This window comes from Papio anubis, chromosome 9 (genome assembly GCF_008728515.1).
Source record: "Papio anubis isolate 15944 chromosome 9, Panubis1.0, whole genome shotgun sequence".
Taxonomy (NCBI): Eukaryota; Metazoa; Chordata; class Mammalia; order Primates; family Cercopithecidae; genus Papio; species Papio anubis.
The window spans coordinates 97,176,143-97,185,243 of NC_044984.1; the positions used below are offsets into that span (position 1 = coordinate 97,176,143).

At 42.5% G+C, this 9,101-nt stretch overlaps 1 pseudogene across 1 annotated transcript; it reads right to left on the bottom strand.

The window, feature by feature from the left end:
• Positions 1-1,168: 1,168 nt before the first annotated feature.
• Positions 1,169-2,225, bottom strand: LOC116268922 (annotated as a pseudogene). Its single transcript, XR_004176177.1, has one exon. The product of XR_004176177.1 is annotated as a 60S ribosomal protein L7a pseudogene (transcript).
• Between the last annotated feature and the right edge of the window lie 6,876 nt (positions 2,226-9,101).

Below are 9,101 nucleotides of genomic sequence, written 5' to 3' on the forward strand. Positions count from 1 at the left end.
ATCCAGCAAATCTGGAGTGCCCTTTGATAGCCTGTTGGACAACTGTCCAAGACTGACTCTACATAGTATTCTAAGCTGGCACAAGTCTACAAGGCATAGTGATTGCTGAAAAATTGGAGAAGGTCAAAAATAGAGGACTTCTGGGCCTTTACCAAATGCATATATATGAGAGACTTTGGCTCCAACCACAAAACATATCTCAGTAGAGATGACAATGAGAATAGAAACAAAGTGGAATCAGCAAAGGAAAAAATAATCATGTAGGAATAGCCACCAAATACTCTTGCTTTTTTTTTTTTTTTTTTTTTTTTTTTTTTTTTGAGATGGAGTCTCGCTCTGTCGCCCAGGCTGGAGTGCAGTGGCGCGATCTCGGCTCACTGCAAGCTCCACCTTCCGGGTTCACGCCATTCTCCCGCCTCAGCCTCCGAGTAGCTGGGACTACAGGCGCCCGCCACCACGCCCGGCTAGTTTTTTGTATTTTTAGTAGAGATGGGGTTTCACCGTGTTAGCCAGGATGGTCTCGATCTCCTGACCTCGTGATCCACCCGCCTCGGCCTCCCAAAGTGCTGGGATTACAGGCTTGAGCCACCGCGCCCGGCCCCATACTCTTGCTTTTAAACATGGTGATGACAGCCTAAGAAACCTTCTCATGATTCATATAACAGTCTTGGAAAAATCCCAGAGTAGATAAAAGCTACCCCAAGATATGTAGCTGAAGCTTAGGAAACTTTCTCAAGGTCAAAGCAGAGTTACAAATTTGCTCTCATTTCATTGAAGACCATCTTGACTCTTTGGGGTGAGTCCAACACATCTATGCTGAAGCTGATCAGATTGTAGCCTGCTGAGAAGGACCTCTTGATCTTCAGAGCACATTTCCTGGCAGAAAAAGTAAGGCAAGCACAAGGTAAGGTTGCCTTCCACAAGCAAAAGTGAAAAGAACAAAAGCAATAGCTACATTTGTTAAGTGCTTATTGGGTACCCTGTTCTATTAATATTACACTGGTCATCTGATTTAATCTTCACCATAACCTTATGAAGAACTTTTAATAGCCCCATTTTATAGAGGAATAATTGAGACAATAAATGTTTAAGGACAATCCAAAGTCACATGCTAGTAAATGGTGGAGCCAGGACTTGACCCTGTGTAGTACAGCAAGAGTTCACATTCTTTTTTTTTTTTTTTTTTTTTTTATGGAAAATTTGTATTTTAATTATTTTTATGTACGGAAAACTCAATAGTGTACATTTAACCCAGTTTAGTGGCAAGTTCTTTAGCCTTTGCCTTTTCGAGCTTGGCGATACGAGCCACAGACTTGGGACCCAGGACATTGCCGCCCCAGTGACAGTGGATCTCATCGTATCTGTCGTTGTCATTGGTCCTGATAGCTTCTACCAGCTTAGCCAAAGCGCCTTTGTCTTCCGAGTTCACCTGTGTGAAGGCGGCAGTGGTGCAGGTCTTCCTGTGGACTAGACGGCCCAGTCTTGCCTTCCCCTTGATAATGCAGTAAGGAACCCCCATTTTACGACACAGGGCAGGCAAGAAGACAGCCAGCTCGATGGGATCCATGTCGTGTGCAATCACCACCAGCTGAGCTTTCTTGTTCTCCACCAAGGTGGTGATGGTGTTAACTCCTGCTCGAAGGACAAGTGGTCTCTTAGTGGGGACGTCCCCTTTGCCAGCAGCTTTCTTCTCAGCCCGGGCCAACAGCCTCTGCTTCTTCTCTTGCTTCGTCTCTGGCCTGTACTTGTGGACCAGCTTAAGCAGCTGAGTAGCTGTTTGGCAGTCCAGGGCCTGGGTGAACTGGTTAATAGCAGGAGGTACTTTCAGCCACTTATAGAGGATGGCTCTCTGCCGCTGCAACCTGATAGAGCGGGGCCATTTCACAAAGCGGGTGAGGTCTCTTTTGGGCTGGATGTCCTGTCCAATGCCAAAATTCCTAGGTCTTTTCTCAAACGGGGATTCACCACTTTCTTGGCCTCCTGCTTTTTCACGACAGCAGGAGCTGGAGCCACCTTCTTTCCCTTGGCCTTCTTTCCTTTCGGCATCTTGGGCGGCAGGAGGAGAGAGAGCAAGTTCACATTCTTAACCACTGTGTCTGTTAGTGTAAGTGATCTCTCTGGCTTTCTCATTTAAGTTTCTAAAAATAATGAATTCTTATACAATCTTTAGAGTTTTCCTTCTGCAGCTTTTCTGGTCACTGTAGAAAACAGCCATATGCATTACATAAAACTTTAGCCTTAAAAATAAAGATATAAATACCCCTTTTTTGACAATGCATCTTATAGATCGCATATAAGCAAGCATTTCATGAATAAATGAAAAATGCAAATAAGACAGTGAGATTGTTACATCTTTGAAGGTGTGGGATCATTTTGTCTTGAATGTTTGAGTAAAGAAAGTGTCAAATGAAAATGGGCACTTCGATGGGGAGGGTGGTCTCTAAACTAAGATTTGTAGATCTGCTGCCTATTTTTGTAAATAAAGTTTTACTGGAACACAGCCACATGATTTATAGGTTGTCTATGTTTGGTTTTGCACTACAATGATACAGTCGAGTAATTGTGACAAACTGCAAGACTCACAAAGCCTAAAATATTTACCATCTGACCCTTTACAGAAAAAGTTTGCTTACCCCTGACTTAGATGACAGTGACAAAATTATGTTCTGATAGTGTGTCTTAACTTGTATCTGTCATTTTCAGTTGGTTGAAAATTCAGGATTTCAATGGTATGATATCAGTGAAATTTGACATTATTTAATTTTACATAACCCAAAACTGCAAATAAGAGGAGCTTACAGGTCAAATGGCAAACATTTATAATAAAGCATTGTTGCAGTTCTGAATTTGAGAACCAAAGGCCATCCTAAATAAGATAGAATGAGAAGCTGCTCCATGATCCTCCAACCTCAGGTCTATTTCTGTCTTTACCTCTAATCACAAGTAATCATTGTTATTATTCTTGTTATTGTTTTATTTGCAAAGGTTTCACCTTTCCTACCTGTAAGTTTTGAGGGCAAAAGATGTGTGTTTCATTAGCCTGGAACTTGGCACAGTGATTGGTAGGTGGTGGGCACATAGTAGTAGCTGAATGAATAACTACATAGCATTGAGTTAAAGAGTCTATGCTTAGGAGAGTTAGGGAAGCAGCTACAATACAGGGGTGTTTGGGCAGAGTGCTATCTCAAAGACTGGGTGAGCCAGCAGTGAATTCATAAAAGTCACAGGGTTACGACCTAATCAATGTGCAAATATATCCCAGGCTAAGTGAGGAAATCATGGCTAACTTTTACTGATCGTATATTATCCTCTAGAGACACACTTTTCTCAGCTCTTTGCATTTATTTCATTTAATCTTCACAATGACTCAAGGAAATAGGTTATTCTGTTTATTTAATAAGTGAGGAAAAGAAGCACAGAGAGGTTTATTACCTTATCCCAGGATACACAGCAAAAAATGGTAGAAATCAGTCTTAAACCCAAGGAGTCTGAATTCAGAGACAAAATTTTCAATAATTATGCTATATTCTTCTCTATGTGGCTTTATCTGTGACTTCTTCCTCTTCAGTGGTTTCCAAGACATTCTATAGGGAGCTCTCTGAGAACATATATTTTTACTTTTCTAACAAAAACCAATTGCCCAAACCTAGTTTGTTGCATAACTGTGCATTTTATTGCCAACTTCCTAGTAACTAGCCTACAAAAAATAAAGCATATCATGTGAACAGGGATAGGCATAACATACTCTATTGCTTTTATAGTTCCAGCACTCATTTGGAATTTACTCTGTTATGCTTTTCTATGCAATTAAAATTATGCTCTTTCAAATTTTGAAATACTGGAAAACTTCAGATAAAAGTCCTTGCTAGCCATATCCCAGTTTGATGTCCAGTAGAATCAATATCACCCGGGAGCTCGTTAGAAACACAAAACCGAGGCTTCATCCCAGACTGACTGAATTGAAACCTGCATTTTCACAAGATGACCAGGTGATTTATATGCACTTTAAAGTCTGAGAAATATTGACTCCATCATGGCAGAATGATTACCATTGATTCCCCCAAAGAGAACAATTTGGGTACCTCTGGTTAGGTGGGAAAGAGAGGCAGGCTGATAAAAGCCTGATATGCTTGGGGCAAAGGCCCCATCCTAACTGTGAAAAGACCTAGTGGCTTATACCCCTGACTGCTTTTAAAAGCCCCAGAACCCATCCTTCTCACCATACCAACTAATTTAGAACCTCTCAGGTGGGAACTATGTACCAGTACTTTTTAAAGATCCTGGGGTGATTCCAATGTGCAGTGAAGGTTAGTCCCTTTGTTGGAAATGGGTGTTCTTTGTAGGAGAAGAGTGAATGTGCCTCTGTTTGCCCTCTTCACCTGAGGAACTGACACTCACCTTTAATGTCTCAATGTATGCCTTAATGTTTTTTTTTTCCTCCAGGAAGTCTGAATTAGGTGCCCCTGTGTGCTCCACACACCTATGTTACTCTTATCAAGAGCTATTGTAATTTCCTGTGTACTTTTCTCTGTGTCCCATTTGCCTGGAAATTTCTTGATGGCAACATGGCAGCCACCTTGCTCACATGTGAACAACAGCTCAGGAATGAGCATTCGGTGCACACTGATCATGTGCCAGTCCCTGTGCCTCCATTCCCTTAGTTAAGACCCATTGCAACCCTCTTATCTCCATTTCCCAGGGGACAATTGGAGGTTTAAGAAAGTGAACTTGCCTCAGGTCACACTGCTTAGAAGTCCGTAGTACTATATTCAGTTCCTGGCACCTAGTAGGGTGTTCAATAAAGATTTGTTGAGTGAAAGAATAGAGGTATGAGCTATTCTCCTTTCAAGCCTGCCTACGCCTTCTGTGGTGGGATTAAAGCCACACTGAGATTTCCTCCCCACACTCTCCACCACATCCCACACTCACTGGAGCTCAGCCTTGACATCTTTTAAGTTCTCTGCCACAAAATGGATGGGCTGAAAGTCCCAATCTTTATATGCCTGGACAGCAGCAGCTTCTGCATCAAAGGGCTGGTATTCTGGCTTGTTTGACAGAACGTGTTTAAAGAAAGAATCAGATGAGAGGGAAGAGACCAGATGCATAAAATTTTCCAAAGTATTTACTTTCAGCTTAGAGTCTCAAGCTGTGTTTCTCAACCTGAAGGCGGAGGACATAGTGTGGGAGGATTAGGGCATGGAATTGTGCAAAGGACCTTAATCCTCGGCTATGTCATATATTTTCTTGAAGTAGAAATAAGCTTTATTCTCCATTCCTAGATGTACTATTGGATTGTAATACTGTCATAACAAATAAAATGCGAGCTCATTTAAAATTGTCAAATCCATATTAGTTTTCCATCATCTTAGTAAGTACAAACAGCAGCGCTAATACATTTTGTGGGGTCCAGTGGGGATTTTTGAAGTTATTACTAGTAATAAAAATTCCAAATATATATTTACTGTGCAATGTACTGTGAATGCAGGTTATCTCATATAATTCTCCATCAGTCCTTTGAGGTAGGCACTATTATTCCTGCTTTATACGTGAGGATCACAAGATATTTAAAAACAGTGGTAATCGTATTTCCTGCTTAATAGTGTAATGGAGAGTAAACACCTGGGGAACTCTGTCAGGTCAGTGCCAGAGTGCTCTCCTCTGCCAAAAAAAAAGGATCCATGGAGGCTCAGACAGTTTGGAGTGGGAGATGGGGAATGGTAACAGCTATGCCTGGAAGTGACAGGGAGCCTCATGTAGACTGACAGAGTCTAAAATTTGGGAGTGGGTAGTAAGCCAGCAGGGAGGTGGCAGATGCCCAGAAGATTTAGCAGGGCCTAGAGTGAGTGTCTTAGGATGAGAATGGTACCTGTCTAAGGCAAATGAGTTATCATCTTGGGTTTATGGGGCGAATATGTAAGGACCTCCAATGTGTAGAAAGAGTGCTTTACATTTACAAAGTATTTATTGAGTCCCTACTGTGTTCTGTGCACAATGCAAGTGGCTGGAATGCAGTTCTGAGCAAAAGAGATATGGTTTCTGCCTTAATTAGACTTGTTTAGATAAATTGTTCAAATATTTACATAAGGCTTAACAAAACTGTAGCAAGCATGATGAAGGAAAGGTACAAGGTGCTATACAAGCATCCAATAGCAGAATCTGATTTCATTTGGGGGTCTCAGAAAAGGCTTTCTTGAAGAAGTACTGGAAAGAGAGGAGAGCATTTCTGGCAAAGGGAACAGCTTGTGCATTTCTGGCAAAGGGAATACTGGTGCCTAGATCCAATCCCCGGAGGTTCTAAATTGATTGGTATGGTGAGGAACCTGGGCCCTGGGTCTTTTAAAAGGGAACAGCTCTTTGGAATGGGAGAGAGAGGACAGCATTTCTGGCAAAGGGTCCTGAAATAGAAGGAAGATAATGCATTTGAGAAAATGAAAGAAAGCCATATGTCTTGAGCTCAGTGTGGGTGAGAAAAATACTTCTGTTTTGGAGGAGGTGAGACTCTGAACCAGCTATATAGATAGAGACTTTGACCCCAGAAAACGAAACAGGAATGAACCATTGAAACTTGAGCTCACGAGAAGACTAGAAGGACTAAGGCTATTGAACTATGAGTCTGAACTTCAATTTGTCATCACAAAGGATGCAGGTAGTCCCAGTGTAGCCCTCAGTATACTGCCTGACAAGTGTGCAGGCAGCATGTACTCTGCTTAGGGCCAGGAAAGTTGTTTCAGCCCTAGCTCTGCCTCCTTCTTAATTTGGTATTACTAGGATTCTGCTGACCCCATTGTATTGCTTAGAGCATTGCTATTCAAATTGGAGTCTTAAATTGACAGAATTTCTAGAGGTGGGGACTGGGAGTTGTGTCGAGTGATTATTATGTAGTTAAAATTTTGGTAATGGTGGTTTCAAAATGTGGTCTTCAACCTTAACTGCCCACTAGAAGATCTTTAAAAGTATTGATGCCTCAGCACCAGCCCCTAGTTCCTGATTTAATTGCTCAGAATGTTGGTCGGGCATCGAGAATTTTGAAAGCTCTTCAGGAGACACTAATGTTCAGCTAGATTTGAGAACCACAGATTTAGAGGCTAGTTCCCAAATGCCAGTCCACAGATCAGCTGTATCAGAAATATCTGGAGTGCTTATAAAGAAATCTCCAGTCCTACTTCAAACCTAACATGCCAGAATTTCTAAGGGTAAAGCCCAAGAATAGGCACTTGAAAATATTTACCCTGACATTTAAAACAAATATGGGACCACCAGGTGATTTTTGAACCTATCTGGGTTTGGGAGGCCCTGATTTATATTGAGGCATCTGAAACTGTAATCTGATTCAGTCTGTGGTGGCGTCCAAGGTTCTGCATTTTAAACAAGCTTCAAGGTTGTGCTGCTGGTCTGAGGACCACACTGCAAGCAGCAAGGGCTCAGGAAACCCAAATGAAAGAATGGGCAGCTTTAATTTAAAATCCGTAAAGGGCTGTACATGAAATCTATTAGCACAAGGGACCCTGTTTTCATGGCTGTCTCTCTTTACCAGACCACTTTCTTTAGGGCAAGGATTGGATCATTATCATATCTCCATTTCTAGCATCTAAACACAGTGCTCAGCACATGTTAGGAACACAATAAATGGGTTTTGAATTGACTGAATACCATGATGTCCTTAGGGTCCAAGCTGCAGAGCCAGCTGAAGGTGAGACATTGCTATAATGCAGGCCTTTTGCCACTTCCAGTCATAAATTCCAATTGGATGGGGTCCAGTGCGAAGCTGTGTGTTACCAAAGCCTCCTCTGTAGGGGGTAGGGTCAAAGCAGGCCTCTGAAATATTAATAATTCTGAGCAGTGACCACAGCTATGATATTTACAGACCCATGAAGTGCAAGAGACAGCCTGAGGTTGTTCACACAGGCAGAGACTCCAAGGACTTATTCTGCTCCAAATGGAGCATGTATATTGCCCAATCCTGCCAAAAGCCATACGGTTCATTAGCTTTTACTATACTGAGAAATGCGCCAGGCCTGGTGCTAAAATGACATGATAAAGCATATTTGACAGCAACAGTCAGAGGAAAAGGCACAGTGGGAACGGAAGAGCTCTGTGGGACGTTGCTCATGCCTTTGGAACAGAAGAAAAATACCTCTGCCTCTCAATTTGGAGACCCAGGCTGGTTGGAATCTGACAAGGACTTATTACTTGAGAAACGTTTTTCAGGGGTTTGATTTCATCCCCTGGATTCTCTTTGCCTGGTGATGGATGATTTTCTCCTTAGTATTTTTTGATACTGTGACTATTTGTGTGGTTTGTGAGTTAGATATTGGGAGGGGGTCAGGAGAGGAAAAAGACACAGAGAGAGAAAGAGTAAAAGACACAGAGAGACAAAGAGATAGAGAAGGGAGAGAGGAAGAAAAAAGCCCACACCTGTAAGTGAGTGGAAAAGAGTGGACGAAGAGCAGTGAGGAAAGGAAATGGGATGTCAGAGGAGGATGGAGGCCAGGAGGATTCAGGTCAGGGCCCTCCCTTCATTTGGGATGGATGGTCTTTATACTCAAGGCTGGTCTTAGTGTGTTCTGAGGGGTACTCATGTAATCTCCTCCGTCTTCTTTCCAAGAGGCACAAAACTAGCATTTCTGGTCTCACTTTCAGTCCTAATAACTCTTTGCCTCCTGCCACGCTATGAAATCTCATCCCTAATTGTTTTTCTGCCACCATCACTCCTGTTCTTCCTATCAAAGACTACATGGTCTGGCTCAGGGACATTTATATTTTATGTGTTAGAACTTTCTCAGGCTGTTATACCCCAACTTAATCTGGTCCTACCACCCTTAAGTCTTTTGCCCATCTTTCCCCAGTGCCTTTGGCTCCCTTCTCTGGGCATAGCCTGAGACAGGGTCTCATGCTCTGCTTGGCCCACTCTCCACTCCATCTGAGTATAGATTCCCCCTGGAATGTATTCCAAATAGCCCAGTGTTTCCCAAAGTGTGTTTTCTGGACCATCTGCTTCAGAATCATGAAGGTGGGGTAGAGAAAGGGGAAAAAGGGATTTTTAAAATATGCAGATTCCTGGGCTCGGTTCTCCAACCCCTAAACCAGACGGGGGACTGGAG